The sequence below is a fragment of the Terrapene carolina genome, unplaced genomic scaffold (assembly GCF_002925995.2).
Source record: "Terrapene carolina triunguis isolate 2854851 unplaced genomic scaffold, T_m_triunguis-2.0 Scaffold148, whole genome shotgun sequence".
NCBI lineage: Eukaryota > Metazoa > Chordata > Testudines > Emydidae > Terrapene > Terrapene triunguis.
Genome location: NW_020664499.1, coordinates 3,287,550 through 3,306,756, shown reverse-complemented (window position 1 = coordinate 3,306,756; position 19,207 = coordinate 3,287,550).

Sequence of the window (19,207 nt, the reverse complement as noted above, 5' to 3'; positions counted from 1 at the left end):
GAGGGGGCGGCAGCGCGTCTTCGTTTAATTGAATGGATTTATTTGACCCACTCCCCTCCGCATACTATTCAGACACTCCCTCAACAGGCCGCCGAGCTGATTTTTAAAGTGCGAGAACGGTCCCGTACCCTCTTGGGTTGGGACCCCGTTGCCATTATTGTCCCCATCCTGGCTAAAGACTGGGAACGCGCTGTCTCTTGCAGTGCCACCCTCCAATTGTCTCTTGCTGACTATGTCGGGGAAATTAAATATCACATTCCCCCTGACCCCCGTCTTTCACTCCTACAACAATGTTACCTTCACCTCCGGCCGTCTTTGTCAACCGTCCCCATTGAGGATGCACTTACCCTCTTTACGGACGGCGGCCCAACGCGAGGTGCGGTCAGCTGGCAGGCGCAGGGCACTTGGCAAGTCCGCTTTACCTTGCATCAGCGCTCCCCCCAGCGCGCAGAATTGGCCGCTGTCATCCTGGCCTGCCGATGCTTCCAGGATGACCCTTTTAATTTGATTACTGATAGTCTTTATGTTATTAATGTTCTTAAGTCTCTTCCAGGTTCCTATGTGTCGCCCTCCTGTGATGACAATCTGTTGGCCCTTTTTCTCACCCTGCAACAGCTCCTTTCCTCCCGCTCTAGCCCACTTTTTGTGGCACATATTCGCAGTCACACCACACTACCGGGCCTATTGACAGAGGGTAACGCGGTGGCCGACCAGGCAGTCAAATCGGTGGCCTCGATTTTTTCCTCCCCAATCGAAAGCCACGCCTTTTTCCATCAGTCCGCCAAAGCCCTTGCCAAGCAGTTCGCTCTCCCATTGCATCAGGCGCAGGCCGTTGTTCGCCAGTGTGACCTTTGTGCTTCTCTTTCCAATAACCCGGAGGTGGGGGTCAACCCTCGTGGAACTTCGGCCAATCAGCTCTGGCAAATGGATGTTACACATTTTCCTCCTTTTGCCCCCTGGCAGTATCTTCACGTGTGTGTAGATACCTTTTCCCATTATGTGTGGGTCACCCCCCAAAAGGGTGAGGCCTCCCGTCATGTTATTAATCACATAATTCGCGCCATGGCAATCATGGGTCACCCGTCCCATCTTAAGACCGACAACGGCCCCGCCTACTGTAGCTTGGCCTTTGCCTCCTTCTGTACCACGTGGGACGTTGTCCACACGTTTGGTATCCCGTATAACCCCACAGGCCAGGCCATTGTGGAACGGGCCAACCGTGCGCTCAAACAGGCCCTGGCCTGCCAAAAACAGAAAGGGGGGATTCCAGTAGGCCTTCCTCCCCGCCAGGAATGGCTGGCTGCAGTGCTCTTTACCCTGAATCATTTGAATTTGACCGACAATTACTCTGCGGCAGAACGTCATTTCCGCAGCCACCAGACTTTGCCCCGCCCCCTTGTCAAATATCGCAAGGCCCCGGATCCTCAGTGGCATGGCCCAGTACCCCTTATAACGTGGGGACGGGGGCATGCTGCCGTTTCTCTTTCTACAGGTCCGTTGTGGGTCCCGGCGCGTAACGTCCGCCCGTGGCACGGCGATGGCCTGGCACCAGGGACTGTCGAACCCCATTCCTCAGTTCAACCTACATCTACAGGATCCCGAGCGTCCTCGCCAGCGCCCCCCGCGGGAGCCCCCGCAGCGCATGACCTGGGGACAGGTTAAAGCTCTCTCATTGCAGGCCAAGCAGCTGCGGGTGCAGCAGCTGGAACCTACCGCAGAAAACTACCTTGTGACATTGTTAGCTTGCCTTAATGCTAACTCACTCCTTATTTTGTGTGTATTGGGAGGTTTCCTGTTGGCCCCTGGTTGCCAAGGCGAACCCCAGATGGAGCAGCGGCTGCAGTTTAACATCTGGGTCCGCCTGGCACAAGTATTAAATCAATCTGATTTCTGCCTGGCCGTTGCCCCGGACATGCAAGGTCTGTTAAGTACCTGCCTTGTTCCTGTCTGCAAACCACCCAGCAACATCTGGGGTGTGAGACAGTAAAATAAATGTGTTGTTTTAAGCTTACTGATAATAGTAATTGCATGTAATAGCAAATTGATATGCTGAAATGTTATGCTCAAGCCATCCGCCAGGACGTTTTTCCTTTTTAGTGGAATTATATTTAGTCATGGCTACCCTTAGGGTGGATAAAAACCCTCTTATAGTATGGGGTCTTGGTTCTAGTCCATGGTGTTTTATTTTGCTGCTTTGTCCAGTGTATACCCAATCTAGTGGCATTGTGTATGCAACCCTGCGAGGGTGCTCCGTTTAAACACCGCATCTAAAATAGAAAAGGGGGGGGATGTGGAGACGCATAGCTCTCGAATCGGCAGCCCACAGGTGCGGCAAACTGCTCCCATGGCAACGAGGCAGGAGTGGCCTTCACCCCAGCGTCTGTGATTTGGGAAACTTCTTGGCTGGCCTGTTTGTCTCCCTCGCAGCTGGTTTTCACGTGCACAAGATATGGGTTTGTTATCTCATGTGGCTGTACACTGTATGCTTCTTTTATGCGCAAGAATTTAACCACTTAGAAGTGTTGTAAATAGGGAAGTAGAAGATAATAAAAACCTCAGGGAGAATTCCCTGAGAAGCTTTTTAGCTTGAGGCTTTTTGGGCTCTCTGGCTACCACAGACCTGGTGTTCTGTTTCCTTTCCTCTGTCGTCGCCACAGCTTGTGAGTGCAGGAGACAGAACTTTCATAGAGCTGGACCTAGCCTATGGAATTCACTCCGACTAGAGATAAGAATGACCACTCAACACTTTCAATGCAAATGCAAATCTTATCTCTTTGGCTCAACTTCCCCATAGGCATTTCTACTCACAGACAAATGTAAAGAAAACCTCCTATATATATATTAACCAAGCTACTTCTCTTATAGGCTGGAAGTTTGAAGTGGGGGGGAGAGAGAGATTGTTACTGTTGTTTCTATTTACTTGGGAGGCATGTGGGAGATGATTGACACCACAGAGTGTAATATATGAACATCTGTGTTTCAGTATAGAAAACAATTAAATTTTTAATGTGGACTATTCAGATACAAAGACTTCTGTATGGAATTTGCAGAAGCTGAGTAAAATCCTTTTTAATGGCATTTAGATTCTAGACATTGGGCAGTCACTCCAAAGAACTTGCTTGCTAATACCATTGCAATCATTAATTGAACCTGAGAAAGAGGCAATAGCATTACAATTTACAGCAACTGCAGAGCTTTCTGCATCTTTGGCACGTGTATTGATCACACTGCGTGTAAGCTGCTGCTGTTTCTTTGCCATCAACTGATCTTACACAGAAGGAGCAGGCTTTGGAAACTCCCAGTGGTGGAAGCTTTTCCGCAGCTCATGAACTCCTAAGTAGTTTTCCATTTTGTCCAATAAGCGTGTATCTGTGCAAATGGTGTACACACGTTTCCTCATGTCTGTAATTAGGATGTTCTGGAAAACTGACTTCCACATGGTTTCTGCTGCATTCCCATTCCTTACACTTGTGCCTCTCTGAAGAGCAACTGTTTTGTCATTAAGAAGTTCTCTTCTTGGTCTTCTCTCTGAAGGTGGAGTTGAACTAGGTCCTTCCTTGGTATTTCCTGTTAAACATGAGCTTCTTTGTACATAGTCACATGAAAACAGTCCTCAAAGTTAGATAATTGCCTCATTTCAAAGAAGAAAAGAAAAAAACCTGTTGAAATAAACAATTAATTTGGAATTTTAAGATCACACTCTGTAATATCTGTCTACAACAATTGGACAGGAGTTTGCTGTTTAAATTCAGTATTTTAATACTGTTTATGGCTAGAAACTATCTGTCACTGTTAAATTGGTTTCTTTCAACTGCTACTTACTATTAAAATGCACATTTTTAACAATTAAATTAACAGTGCAAATCATAAACTTGATTTATGGCTTAAACAGTTAATTTACTGCGGTTGATTGTGCACCCTAGCTGCCAATTATCTGTCTGTAAATTTACAGGATTTCATATTTATTTTTCAAACAGCACATTGGCACCGAGAGAAAAAGCTGAGCCATAAACAAATTAAGCAGACAGAGCTTGAGACACAAGTTGTGCATTTGTCATGAGAAGATGAAGAGCCACTAGGGGCAACTGACCAACCAAAGGTCCCAGTTCTTTTGAACCTGTCAAATGCCTTTGATACTATTCTATTCATGGCATCCAAACAGAGAAGTTAGATCAAAACATAAAATACTCTTTCTGGAAGGTTGAAAGGTAACACTACTTTTATTTGAAGAATCTAGAACAATAATAACACAAGAAACAAAACCAGACAGAGACAAAGCAGGCTACTTCCTAAGGCAGAGAGGCGCAACTCACTCTACCTCATTTTAGGCTGGCTTTTTCCAGACTGACTCTGATCACACATTCTTGAAAAAGCCCCCTAGCCTGCAAGCTGGAACAGGGAGCCCCTCATTCTTAAAGCGATAGCCTGCAATTCCAACACAGTTCTCAATACAGCACCAGATACCACTAGCCATGAAGTTTTGTTGGCCCAGCTATCAACCCCCACATATAGGTGAATGGCTCTGTTCTTTCCTCATCAAAAGATTTCACTCTTTTTATGTTCACCCCAAGGACCCTTTCGGGCAGTGCTCAGTTGGGTTCTTGTGATGGGGGTGTACAAATCCCACACTGGGCCTGAAAGGGTTAAAGGACAATGCTGGGCCCAGTTAGCACCACCCTTCCAGACCTGCAGAGCATGCTCCAACTGGAGAGGAAGCTTAAAAGGGAGCAATCCAGCACTGCATGCTGAGCCCAGATGGGGCTGAAGGTTTAGTCATCTTTTCTTTTTCTTTTTTTATCTTATGCTGGACTTGGAGCCATGGGTTGAGACGGATGGTAGGAAGTGACCCAGGGAGGGCAACTCCCAAGGCACTCCAGGGTGCTGGACACTGTTGACCCTCAAAGGCCTGGGATCAGAGCCCGGTGGAGGGAGAGGGCCTGGGTTCCCTACCAACTGCCGCTGTTGCAGGAAGGGCATAAGCCACATTCCAATCTCACACCCCCTCTGATAAGAAGAGGGCAAGGACAATGCAAACCCGATGTGAAGTTAAACCCATTCTCGGGTGAGGAATTTCTGAAAGGCCTTCTTGCTAAGAGGCAATACTAGGTCTGGTGAGTATACCCACTACACCACCTGGCCCTCCAAGGACTCTATTACAGTCCTGTTCTACAACCTTTCCTGTTGAATGGGTATGTCAGGCACTTGGAGAGGTAATGAGGTGGTTTGGGCAGCGATGCCATCACTATGCTGATTACATGCTTCTTCACATCTCTTCTTCAAGGCATGTGGCCAACACAGGGACTTGAAGAGTGAGGGGGCTGAGGCTCAGCTCACAAAAGGTGGAGTTGATGGTAGTGGGTTGATGAAAGCATCTAGAGAATCTGGCAAAGATATTGCCCACTCTCATTGTCAGAGAGATTTACTTTCCCTTCATCCAGGGATGAAGTATTTTTGGATCCTGTAGTGCTCCTGTAGTCTCAAGAAGCTTTGGTGGCATATCATAGCTCAGAGAGACCTCTGCAGATTCACTTGTGCTAACAGTCCTTAGATCTGAATAGGGGTAGCAAGTTTATTTTAAGGTGGAGCCTTGCCTCTGGGATCCACTGCTCTGTTGACCCAGCACAGTCAGCACTTGTTAACCTTCAGGACACTATGCACAGCCCAGCTGCTTACTTAGCCTTTTCACCTAAGGTTGTGCAGAGTAGTTGTTCTGTGTATATTGGCATCTGTTATGTGGGAAGCCTACTGTTATTTTATTTTTCAATGTTTTAAAAGTCTCTATTGTCTCTGTGCACGTGTGCAACTGTAAACAGTACAAAACATAACATTGAGCAGCAATAAGATGTAGAATGACCTTCCACCCACAAGAGACTTTGTAGATGTCTGTTATGTCTTAGGTCAATATCGGATGGCATGGACCAGGGTGTAAGTGATGAGAGATCGGTTGTCTGCTATCCACAGCTGGATGTGATCATCAAGAGCCAGAGTTTGGAAATTCCAAACGGAAAGAACATGTTCCTTCAGTGAGCAATATAGTATGCGATAAACATTGGGCATAATAATACTGCTGAGCAGTTTTCAGCTGTAGATTTCATGTTTTACAAAGATAAGTAAATATCATTATGATCCTCCCCATTTTACGGAGGGGTAATTAAGGATTAGAGAAGTTAAATAGCTTGGGCAAGGCCACACAACAAGTCAGTGGCACAGACAGCAATAGAACCTAGGTCACCCAACTCCCAGTGTGGTGCAACATCCTCTGAACCATACTTTGTCCATAAGGAGACATAGAGGAGGCCTAGCAATGGTTTTCATGCAAGTTTAGGAGGGTTGGCTACAATGCAGAATTTGAATTTCACAAGTGCATTTTCCACTCCTGGACTAAATTTAGGCTCCATGTCACAGGAACGAGGACAGACTGCAGATGGTATGGCCCACATTCTGGTCAAAGAGAAACAATGCTTAAAATAGGTACAACACATTAATGCACACGCAGGCTGATCCATTCCATCTCCTGTTTCGGATACTCATAGGAACTGATTCTAATCTCCTTTGTGATGGTGTTAATCAGGAGTTCCTCTGTTGAAGTCAACGGAATTGCACCAGTGTAAATTAGGTGTGAGAGCAGCAGCAGGCTCATAAGCTTCCTAAATATACCTGCCATTCATTGTAGGTTCACTAAAATATATTAGGATGATTAGCTTTTCAAAGTGAAAATTAGGACACCTGTTAGGGAAAGAGTGTGTATTGGTGCAAGGGGATGATTTTGATAGGCATCAGGAAAGTGAGTATGGAAAGGTGAAGGAGAAAAAGGGGTCAAATTCCCTGCTGGTGCGACTCCACGGGGAAAATTTTCTATGTAGAGCTTATGAATTCTGTTTGGTATTGGGGTCTCTTTATATGTATTGGTGTCAGACTGAAAACTCCATTTTGAATATGGAGCTTCCTGCCTTCTCTGACTTTTTATATTTATGTTGGACTGAAATTCCAAGGGATTGTGGCACAAGGCTACCAATAGAGGGTCAATAAACCCCAATGGTACTCTATTCAAATAGGACCACCTCTGTCCCGAAGAACCAATCTGCTCAGAGGTTGGTAACTAAGCAATGGATCACTCGGTGAGGGTCTTTGATCACCTGATGAAGCTGACTGGGAATCATTTGATAAAGAGGATCGGAGGTGATAAAAAAAAAGGTTCTTGCTGGCCATTTTAGAGAAATTTTATGCACAGCGAGAGAGATGCTGTGATTCTGAAGAGGAGGCATGTGTAGGAGAAAGACCCTGGACTCTCCATAAGACTGCCCTAATCCTGAAGAAAGGGGTGAGGAAACTGGGCAGGGAAATGCATACAGGTGTGTTTGTTATTTTGTTTAGGTCTGTGTGTTTCTCATGCCACCTGAGTAAATAAGGAAGGTGTTTAGAATCCTGTGCAAAGTCTGTCTTTGTGTCAGTTTGCTTTACTTATAAAGTGCCCCTGGAGAGTCAAATTGTAAATCCAGACACCTACACAGCTGGGGTTCTGAGAGAAGGTTTTGTTTGACCTAAGAGGTATTCTTACTTCCTGGGAGCACCTTTAAGAGGAGGTTCAGTGTGCACTGGCCTGGTAGATTGGGAAGGCTTGGTCTTCAACGGGACAGTCCGTTCTGTGAATAAAAAGAAGACTTCAGGGCTCATTTATAGTCCAACCCCTCTACGCAGATCTGGCAGAATAGGCATAAATACCATTTACATGGGCTTAAAGGTCCCTTTACACTGTCAGAGCAGTGTGATAGGACCCTTGTGTAAATGAGAATCAGGCCTTCTAGTCTCCAGTGCTGTCAGTCCAGCACCGTTCCTAAGAATGGAGTTCACACTAGAGGAGAACAATATCGCTGTGTAAGAGTGTGGCACGGTAAATGCAAAAGTAATTAAGATGGGTACTTTTCATTCCTGTCACGGTCTCTTTGGCTTTTAATAGAGCTTCACCTGTGACATGACGTTTTTCACTTTAATTTCATTGTGAATTAAAAAATGTAAATCAATCTGTATTTAATTAACCTGTTTTTACAAAAGTAAAAGTCGCGTGGCTATGTGAGTGAAAAATTGCCAAGAGATGTGGTAGCATCAACGTCCCCTCATCCCTGGGAATAACAACCATTTATATTTATATAGCGCCTCTCCTCCCAAAGGATAGCAGTGTTTCATGAACTACAGTATGTACTTACTGTACCACTGTACTACAGCTATCTCGGAGGTACAGGTGGCAACCAACTGGCATATAGAACACTGCACAACAGGAAAGGGGGAGAAGGAAAATTTGGCCCTGGGAAATAGATCTAAACCCCTAGTCTTATGAAAAGTGCTGCAGAATCTTTAGTATCTATCTAGAGCAGATAGGACCTAGGTCGGATGCAAAAAGCATCCATTCAATTAACTAATGCAATTTGTGTAGCTTGAAAAAAGATGTCTTCCCTGGTGGGATTTGAACCTGTGATATCTAGCTGTGGCATTGTGGGGGGAGTTAGGAGATGTGAGTTCTGTTCCCAGCTTTGTTATGGACTCATTAGTTCACTTGGGAAAGTAATTTAACCATCATCATCACTAGCTCTTATGTAGCATGTTTCATCTATAGAGCTCAAAGTACTTTACAAAAGGAGGTCAGTATCATTAACCCCATTTTATAGATGGGGAGACTGAGACATAAAGAGGTGAAGTGACTTCCCCAAGCTCTGCCCACAGGACAGTAGCAGAGCTGGGAACAGAACCCAGGTCCTCTAAGTCCTGTGCTCCATCCATTAAGCTGCACTACCTCACTCACATTTTCAAAAGCAGCCTGTAATTTTTGGATTCCAGAAGTGTTGGTTGCCCAGCTTGGGTCCTACTGAACGACTGGGAGCTGATTTTCAGAGTAAATCAGTGACTGCTGCTCCTAATGACTTGCTGCTGAGTTGTGGGTGAAACAGCTCTGAAAATCAAGGTGCCTCGAATTGGGCACTCAATAATTATGTCACCTAAAATTTGTGACTATTTAAAAAAATGTGGAAGGCCTTAACCTCTCTGTGTCTCATTCTTATGATTATTTTTTTCTTGTTCTTATCACCACAGTAGCTGGGGGATCAAAATAAGACACTTCTGTACAGTTCGCCAAGGATATTTGTCTCCTTGGTTTCTAACCCCTGTGATAGCATCAGTATGGTATGAAAGTACATCTCCTGAGCTGAAGTACCAAAGACATGTTTAGTCCAAATAGGCTCATGATCATGGAAATGGAAGATTCAACTGTAAGGACCTCTTTGTATGAACTCTTAAAGCGTTTATGGGACTAATCCTCAATGTAAATACCCTTGTAGTCCAACTGTTACATTAGGAATGACGTGAGGAGTCATGGTTGGATTAATGAATTTATTTTAGACCATGGATTCTCTACCTGGGAGTTGCAAAGAGGTCTAGGGAGGGTTGCAATCACCCTGCTCTGGGTTGCTAAATGGGTGGGGATTCAAGGCTAGGCCCTGGCTAGATGGGAGGCAGGTCCTGGTGTGGGAAAGACTGAGAACAACTGCCCTGAAGTAGTGGTCTGATCCTTTTTACACTGCAGGACTTTCGGTTTTTTGCCATTGACTTCTATGGGAGCTGATTGTGCTGGCTTGTTCTGTTTCCTCAACTACAAAGCCTTTACTCTGGTAACCAGAGAGATCTCCTCTTCCAGTCTCAGTTGGAACATTTCCCTTGTATTAATTAGCTGATTGTGAACTACAGTCTTATAGGCATTTACTTGGAGTCTATGTATCTATGTTTGCATTATGATTTCTGTACGCAGACTATTGCCTATTCAAAGGTCCAGGAGAGACTACAGCAAAGCTCAGTTAAATGATGTTTTCTTGTTTCTTTGTTCCTTTCGTCTCCATGTAGCTCTTCAGTTTCTAATTTGAATGAATTGGTTTAGCTATGTAATATTTTAACCTGTGAGTTTAAGGTAATTGAGAATCACAAAGCATGGGGCTACAAAGCAGTAATGTGCAATCTACAGCAGGTGGCACTGTTTGGTGACTTTTGCTATAAAAGCTTTTATTATTTAAATATATGTGAATGTATTGATATTTGATAATTTCTCTATTGGCCTTCTCTCGGATATGTTAAACAAGCTACATAGTATAAACAGGAATATACATAAATACCTAGTGCATAATAACAATTGTACTTGGCCTTCATAGATACACACATACATACTCTATTGGAGACTGGTTATCTTCTATTATATTAATAGCTACACAAAAAGTGTTGTTTAAGGACTCAGTTTTATTATAATTCCCTCCTTACTGTTGTTACTGTCTTATAATGGTGACACTGAAAACGAGAGAGCAGACACTGCTTAGATGAGATTCTGTTTGTAGTGTTTTTGCCTTCAGAGAATATCTCAATTTTGCAGTACTCTTTCAGCATGGTAACTTGTACAATTATTGCATGTTCCATTAAACAGATATGAATAAATGCTTGTTTGTGTGTATATGAGTGTGTGTGTGTGTGTGTGTCTGAATATATATATATATTCAGCCTGATTTGGCACTCAGACTAGTTTAGCCTAATATAACCTCATCAAGTTATTCCAGATTTACACTGTGAGGGCAGAATCAAGCTCACTACACACACAGAAGTGTGCGTGCACAGTCTATCAGTCTCATCTTTCACATATATAGTATTGCTGTTGAACAGCTGTGGTTACCCTAAAGAAGTCTGCAACTCCACAGATAAATGCTGCCCTCTTTAAAAAAAAATAAATTGCCTGCACGTACTGGTTTCTGCTGCTGCTCCTTTTCTAATGTAACACCGAGTTATTTTTAGCAGTAGAATGTGGAAAACATGTTTAAGAGAAGTAGAGTGGAAAATGTGACATGCATAACCCATCTTTGTGGGTGGACGAGGTTTCTCTATCAGGTCTGCTCTGTTTGGTCTCATTTGCATCCTCTTGCTGAGTGCCATGCTCCTCTGAATTAAAGATGTATTACCTGGTTTAGAAACTATCTGAGCTTATCTCAGTTAGGTTGGGAAAATATATTTAAATGTTATAACATCAAGGCTAGTGATGTAATTGTAATCAAATTGGGAAGAAATCATTCTTGACACTTTGACTCAATGTTTTCACTTTGTATTTACCATCCTAAGACTAATAAGGAGTTAGAGCATGGAGTTAGTATACGTTAAAGCAGCTTTATATTACATAGGAGCAGGGCAAAGACAAGTGCTCTAGGCTTCTTATTAAATATGAGTGGTGTGCTGTTGGATAGAACACTGGGGAGGGACTTAAGAACCTGTTCCTGTTTCTGTACTGGCTCTATTCCTGGCTCTGACGCAGGCCTGCTTGATGAGCTTAGACAAGTCACTTCACTTCATTGTGCCTTACTTTCCCCAGCTATAGAATGGGGATAATGATACTTGCCTTCTTTTCTAAAGCTAGAGTCACAGTACTATATAAGTGCAAGGTATTACTATTAATTGCTGCTACCTGCATCTCCCCATCCAATGTAATGTGTGTATGTCCACTTACCTGCTCATTTGAAGGGATGGGCCCAAGCTGCAAAGGACTGCATTTGGACTTTGGGAGTGTTCAGATTTGGCAGTTTGGGTGATGCCCACCTCTACCAATTTGACATCTTCCCTAGAACAGCCATCTCTGCAAGACGCTACATACTACTACTTCATAGCCAATGGAGGACAAACACTGGACAATAGCTGATCTGGACCCCACACTCTGAAGGGCTCTACAAGCTTTTGGCACCCAATTCTCCCTGCCCCTGAAATGACACTGAAGAGACCCATCTATATCTGTGCTGGAAGCTTCAGTCCACTTAGTCTTGCCAGACAGATGAAATCTTCCTTTCCAAATAAACATTGCCTGCCTCTGCAAATTTCAGACCACTGCCCCAAACTCCCTCTCCATATGCCATTGACAGGGCAGATCCATGTCTCACCAGGCAGAAAATCGGCTCCTGTCTCTGTTGTGAAAACTACATGGCCTCTTCCTTCCCTCTCCAAATTTATGGTTCCTGATGTCTCTTTATCTCCCATTTTTCATATGAAGGGACTCTCAGGTTTAAGATGTTTGAGATCAACTTTGGCCACTGGTAACCTTAATGCATCTGATCACAGTGCCAAGCACCTGAGCATTTCCAGTCCTGGCACATCCCTCTCAAATGTGTTGTCATATGCAATTGACTTTACAGAGAACAATATTCTTAAAGCCAGGATGTTTCCCTTCCACACCCCACCCAATTTTCCTTAGGTTTCGATGTTCTGTTGCAAGAGGGATGCCTGGGCAGCCACCAAACCCTGATCTGAAAAGCAAAAATGGTGATGCTATCTTAATCTTAGTCAACTCTCGAGGGAAGAAAATATGTTCTCATGAAATCTATCAAAAGCCATCGGTTTTTCCTTGAGAGATTTCACAGATAGGAAGGTGACATTGAGCTGTGCTTCCCTGGGTTGGGAACACAGATGTTTTATCATATTGATAGTTTAAAAAAAGAGAGAATAAAAGCCTATCCATTAAAAGTATTTGTTCAGTCCGCACCTCCTGTCCTTGCAGCTGACTCACAGGACCTCTAAAGGTTTTTCTGGTAATTAAAATTGGTTCCACAACCCCACATTAACAGATCAGCCATTTCCCACCCAGAATCTTGTCATTCTTTTACTGTTTAGCTCTGATACTGTGTCTGTGGACTTGAATGCAGAACATAAACTGATATAACAAACATAAGATTTGCTGTGGTGGCACAGACTGTTGATCATTCAGGCCTTGTGTCCTGCCTCCAGCTTTGGCTGATCCTAGTGGTTGCACAGAAAAAGCACAACTGAGCCTGTTGCTGTATATATTGGGGTTCTCATTAGCTTGATAACAAGCTAAGCAGTCCTGGGCTGGATCAATACTTGGATAGAAAACCTCCAAGGACAGGAAGTGGTGTTGCTGAGACAATAGGAGCTATCCTCTTGTGGAGCTGGTGCTGAACTAATGCTCACAGATAGGGTTAGGAGATGCTGTTCTGTTGGAAGTTTCTTCTTTTAGATGCGGTGTAAAACTTAAGATCCTGCTTACTTGAAATTGAATTCTGGAGGTGTTGGAAGCCAGAACTGAGATGGTGCCTGCCTTTGTAACAGGCTGAACTAAAGCCATGGATCTGAAAACCTTTCAGTTTTGGGCTGCTCGGAATCTGGATCTGAATTTTGAAGCTCAAGTTAATCTCTAACATATAGAAACACCAGCACCCATGCATATGCCTACCAGGTATAGAACGTTACACAGTTGTATAAATCTAATCTGATATTTCTCTTTAAGGGCAACTTTTGGCAGAGGGGAAGTAGTAGCTGTCATCACCGGGGTCAGAAGGTGAAAGAAGAAAAATAATCTAAACCTTGTTTTGTATTTGTGTACAGAACCACTCTGATTATTTGAACCTCAGTTATTCAAAACTTTGTTTGTAAAACAGGGTTATGCCCCCCTGCCCCGCCCCAACATCTATTAATTATGCTGAAAATATCTTTGATTACCTGAAATCCTGATGATTTAAATATATTCACTGACCCCAATGACTTTCAGCTAATCAAGGTTGTAAGCTATGTGCAAATTAGAAACCAAGCATTTGGGGTCATTCTTTGTGGCACCACAAGGTCTTTGTCATAGAAAAATGTTTAGGGGGTTGAATGAGATGGCAGGAGAGCATGTGCAGCATTCATTATGGAAACCCCGGTTCAGATACTGAAGCACCATTCTAAATGGGTGGGCAAAGCCACTGGAATAGTCTCCTGAGGACGTATGACAGTGTTCTCAGCGTGCAGGCAGGCGGAGTGTCATTATCAGCCATTAAAATTTGAGGGGAATCTATATTTTCTGTTAGCTTCCCATCCAGCAATTCTCTTCCACGCGACCACCTCTGCACTTAGTGGAGTTGCATTAGGTAAGAAGGAACAAGAGAAATAACGGCCAGGATGAACCCCTTGGAAGTTATAAATGAGTGTTCTTAAATCTACCACACACTTTTGTTTAGAAATGACAAGTACAATCCCTACCTTAGACCTTAGTCCATCCTATGCTTTGCTGCATATTAGGCTACCCACATTTGCCATCCTTGCCTGTCAACTGCCCTTCTCTCCAAATCTTCCCGTTTCATGTTGAGGTGCTTGATGTCATTCAGAACTGTTAGTTTCCATGTTATTCATGGTCTTCCTCTCTTTCTTCTGGCAGTTTCTGGCTTCCATTCAAGGGTGGTATTTGGTAAGTGTTCTTTTTCCATTCTCAGCACATGTCCCAGCCACTAATGTCTTCTTTTGTAGATTATTTGTGAGAGGGTGCCTTGTCCAGTCATTTTTCTGACTTCTTCATTTGTCTTCCTCTCTCTATATGTTATTCCCAATATTCTTCTCAGACATTTGCGAAGAAATGCATCTAGCTTTTGCGTAGCTTTCTTGATAAGTTGCCATGTCTCACTGCTATATGTTGTGATGGGATAACAATTGCTTTGTACACATTCAGTTTTGTCTTGAGGGAGATGTTTTTGAGTTGCCAGATGTTTTTGAGTCTTCCAAATGCAGCATTTGCCTTCCTGATTCTTCTTCTTATATCCATGGAACTAGTACCATCTTGGATGATGGTACTTCCAAGATATATAAAATTGTCCACCTTCTCCAGTTTCTCTTCTTCAATTTTGATTTCTGTCCCTATAGTCCCCATTAACATGACTTTAGATTTCTTTGCATTGTATCTCAATGCACTATATCCTGCCCATATTATATGGTTCTGTTGAAGCTCTGACATTTTCAAAAGATTTGGGTGCCCAACCTGAGACACCTTATAGGTCCCTGATTTTCCTGAGGTCAGGCATTAAGCATGTGCTGAAAAAACAGCCGCCTTTACAGCATCTCCAGATGGGCACCCAAAAATTAAAGGCCCCCAAATCCACTTTTGAATGTGCAGATTGTGCATTTTTGATATCATATTAAATTGCTCACTGTACCATATTCCCTTTCTTGTTTTAACAGCTTCTATGAAAATACGAATGATTGAAGTTCAGAGGGGCAGGCACAAGGCAAATGAAATAACAGAGGCTCATTATCCTAGTCGGAGCCATTTGTAAAATAACCACTTTGCGAGGGTTTGCAATTTGCATAGCGCTATGAATATTGGTATGAATTTCTCTTTGCTCCTCCAGGTGCTGGTTTCCACAGGCAAATATAACCTCCAATTCCCAGCACAGTGATCTGTCTAAACACAATTTGACATGCGTTACTATTAGCTTAGCACCTTATCAAATAATGTGCCCTGATAGAGATAAAAGGTTTTACAACCTTGCCGCCTTTGTTTCTGTGTGCGTTCACCCACAGAGACAGCTCTGCAGCAGCTAATAATTAACACAAAAGACAAAGACAAATCTATATGGCTCAGTGTTGGAGGCTCCAATGTGCATGTTAAGTAGTCAAGGAAGTGAAATCTACAACATGGGGTCTAAAATGGGATCTTCAAACAAGTCTTTAAAATGAATTGAGGTTGGTCTTTGTTAAGTCTGGTTTTTACATGATGGAGCAGATGTCAGCTTACTGGAAATCGGCACAGTTCTGCAGTCAGAGCATTTACTGAAGTCTTCAGAGAAGCTTTCACTCCTTGCTGGTAGTAACCCTGTGTTGAATTGCATGCCAAGTGTAAGGGAAAGAATTTGAGATGTGGATTTAAGTGTACAAAGACAATCAGGCAAGGAAATAATGTGGAATATACACTGTAGTGAACCCTCCTTTCCTGCTTCCTAACTCATTTAAGGGTATATGTTTGCAATTTTGCAGGTGGGAGGAACTGGGCATTAAGCCAGGGGCTCTGACTACCATTGCAATGGTTTGTCTGAGGGGCCACTGTGTAATTCACCTGAAGCCTCCAATACCCCTAACTTCCTTTGAACACATTGGAGTGGCCCTGGCCAGACCAGCTGCTCCAAATGAAAGCTGTCCTGTCCTGTATAAAAGATGGCAGGGTACTGAGAAGGACTGTGAAACCTCTTTGAAAAGAGTAAAAGCTGGCCAGGTTTGTCAAAAGTAAGAGCTCATATTTCTGCATCTAACTAATTGCCCTGATTTTCAAAAGCGCTGAGCTCCCAGCAGCTCCCATTAAACTCAGTGTGAGTAGATGGCCAATCAGTGCTTTTGGAAATCAGGTCAAAAAACGTATTTAGAGGTAAATTTTTCAAATATTCTTCTATATCCCTTGGGGCCAGGCTTTTAAGGTATTCAGGCACATGAAGGAGCAGATAGGTGCCTAGTGAGATTTTTCCAAAGTGCCTAGATGCCTAACTCCCTTTGACATCAAAGGGAGTTAGATACATTTGAAAAGCCCAATAGGCACCTATGTGCATCTTTAGGTATCCAAACACTTTTCAACACCTAAGCCCACAGGTGCTTTTTGAAAATTTCGCCCATGGTACCTAAATATGGATCTAGGAGTTTAATGTTATGCTTCCATTTTTGAAAAAAAAAATGGCCTCTGTTTCTAAACTATCTAAGCAGAAAAGAGAGGTTAAAGCATGTAGATCCTGCAAAGGGCTAGAAGAACTCCAGGTTCACAGCTACTAGTGATGGGGAAACATTGACAACTGTGTTTTTTGTCCAGCTAAAAGAATGGGTGACACTTCAGCTCTGTTGCCCACTCGTCCACCCATAATTTAAAGTATTTCCTCTATCAAAATAATAATAAAATAAAGTCTCCAGACCTAATTGGACTGAAGCTCCAGATTCCAAAAGAGCCAGCACCTAGAGTAAGCTCTGTAGGGAACAAGGAACTTGGAAGTTTCAACGTTTCTACAGAACATAAGGCAGTATGTGTTACTGCTGTACAGAAAGCTATGACATCACAACAGCCTCAGCAGTCACATCAGGCTTTTGTAAATATACATTAGTTGGGATCGTCAAAGAACCTGTGGGAGTTAGGTGCCCAAATCTCATTGAGTTTCAGAGGGAAATGGACAACTTCCACTCCTTTGAAAATCTCACCCATTATTATTATTACTATGATTTATTATTTGATTTTTCTTGAGGCCTGTGTTAAATGCAATTTTTACAACCTGGCTGTAGTAAACTTACACAGTGCCAACATTGTCAGAACACACTTTTGCCTAGAAGCTAGTGTGGTATAACCCACTGCTCCAGTTAAAGAGGTATCCCATTATATACCTTAGCCACTTTCTTTTTCCTTTCAAGGGCCAGTATTGCTGCAAGTGTGTTCTGTGTGCTATGGTAATGTAATACCAGGCCATAAAACTAGTCTCCTCTGCCAATGGTGGTCTATTTATTAACAGAACTAGACACCTAAGCCAGGAGGGGTGCAAAATTGAATTATTTGCAATCTTCAGTGAGGGACTCTTTCCACCCCTTAAGACTGTATTTTAATCTGCTGAGTGGGACCTTCAGTTTTCAAGAGGTTACACCCCACAGCAAAAGCCTCACATTAATCTTGCCTGTGTGGGAAAGATGAATGTGTAATGACTCAATCCTGTATGGGGAAATATAACTTAGGGTGTGTTCAGGGTGAATGTACTGTAATTTTTCTATGATGAGGAGGTAGCCCCTCCTTCTGAGAAAGTGAGAGGAGGTGGTCCTTCTCTTGAGGGGGAACGGAAGTGTCAGCTGGAGAAGAGAGGGACAGTGGAGAGACAGAGGAAGGCGGCAGAGAGCCTAAGAGAGAGAAACAGGGGGAGGGAAAGAGAGAAACTGGGACTGAGAGAAACCAAGAATAAGTGGCGAGACTGAGGTTGAGCAGGACAGACACTTTTTCACTTCATGTAGTCCGTTGGTTCGACAATGACATTTTCATGCTATCTCTTTTTGTAGATTCTAGAGTGACTCTGAAGTGCAAAGTGTGATGAGCATGCTTGTGAGCAGATCAAGCCAACAAAGTCATTGGTGAACAACTTGGTAGTAATAGCAGTAGTATGATGCTTTTCTCTTGTAGCTAACAGTCAATTATTTCTGTCCTCTTCAAAGGTTTGGAAAGCTCTGAGTGTTGTGTGTCACCATGCTGATCTATTGGATGCAGCCTTCTAGAGATCATCTGGTTTTATTGCACCGAAGTGTGTACTATTCTTGATGCTGTTCTTGTAGCGCTTTCTGGGATGGCCTGGTTTCTGGTGTCCTTGTGCCAATTCTCCATAGAAAAATTTTCTGCGGAGTCAGTGTTCAGGCATCCTAATGATGTGTCCAGCCCAGCGTAGGTGGGCTTTTATCAGCCTGGCCTTGATGCTTGTGGCATTTGACTTTTGGAGAACCTCCAAGTTGGTAATTTTGTCTTGCCAGCAGACCCATCCATCATTGGAGATGTTACTGCTGAGATAGGTAGAATTGTTAACTTGCTTTAGTTGAGTTCCACTAATGGATATGCAAGGGGATATGGCATGGAGTGGTGAAGATGATTGATGCAACACCACAGTTTTCTCCAGGCTGATTTTGAGGCTAAACAATTTGGATGCTTCAGCAAAATAAGGTCTCTTTGGTTTAAAGCTGGCTGTTCAAGCCAAGTCCATGTTTGATAGTGTGTTACTGATCATCAGTTTTGGTTGTCTCCTATCATTGACTCATGTGGTCCTGGAGATCCAAAACAGGAGAACCAAAGGCCCTTCAGATCCTGAGGGTCTAGTCTAATGTGAAGCCTCGCAAGCAAGCATCACTGGAGTTGAGGCCATCCCTTCAGGAAGTCATGAGAAACTGACTTGGGCATTAGACAGCATCCAGTGAGAGCTTTTTGGGAACTGATGATAATAATAATAATAGCCTGTGCATACAGAGATAGATATAGATATATTTATTTAGAAGGTTATATTTAGTTAAGTAAACTTAGTATTAAGTTATTGTGTGTGTATGTATTTGAACCATTATAAATTATTTTATTATGTATATTCATCTATTTATTGTTACCATAGATAGCTGGAATCTAGTTCTGGTTTAAATAAAGGCTCTGTTATGTTGGGTTTTTTTTGGAGAACTTGTGGTTATATTGGCTACCATTAAATAACATTTTATCAGGGTGTAACAGCCATCCCAGCTCTCTCCTAATGGGTAAATTATATCACCACTGTGATGGGCCATTATTAAATCCTGGTCAGTGGTTTTGTGATGGGGTGTGAGGTTAAGGTGGCCAGCTGAACTAAGGTGGATATGCTAGGCTATGCTACATCTAGGGAAGAGCCAGGGGTTGGAGGACTGATTG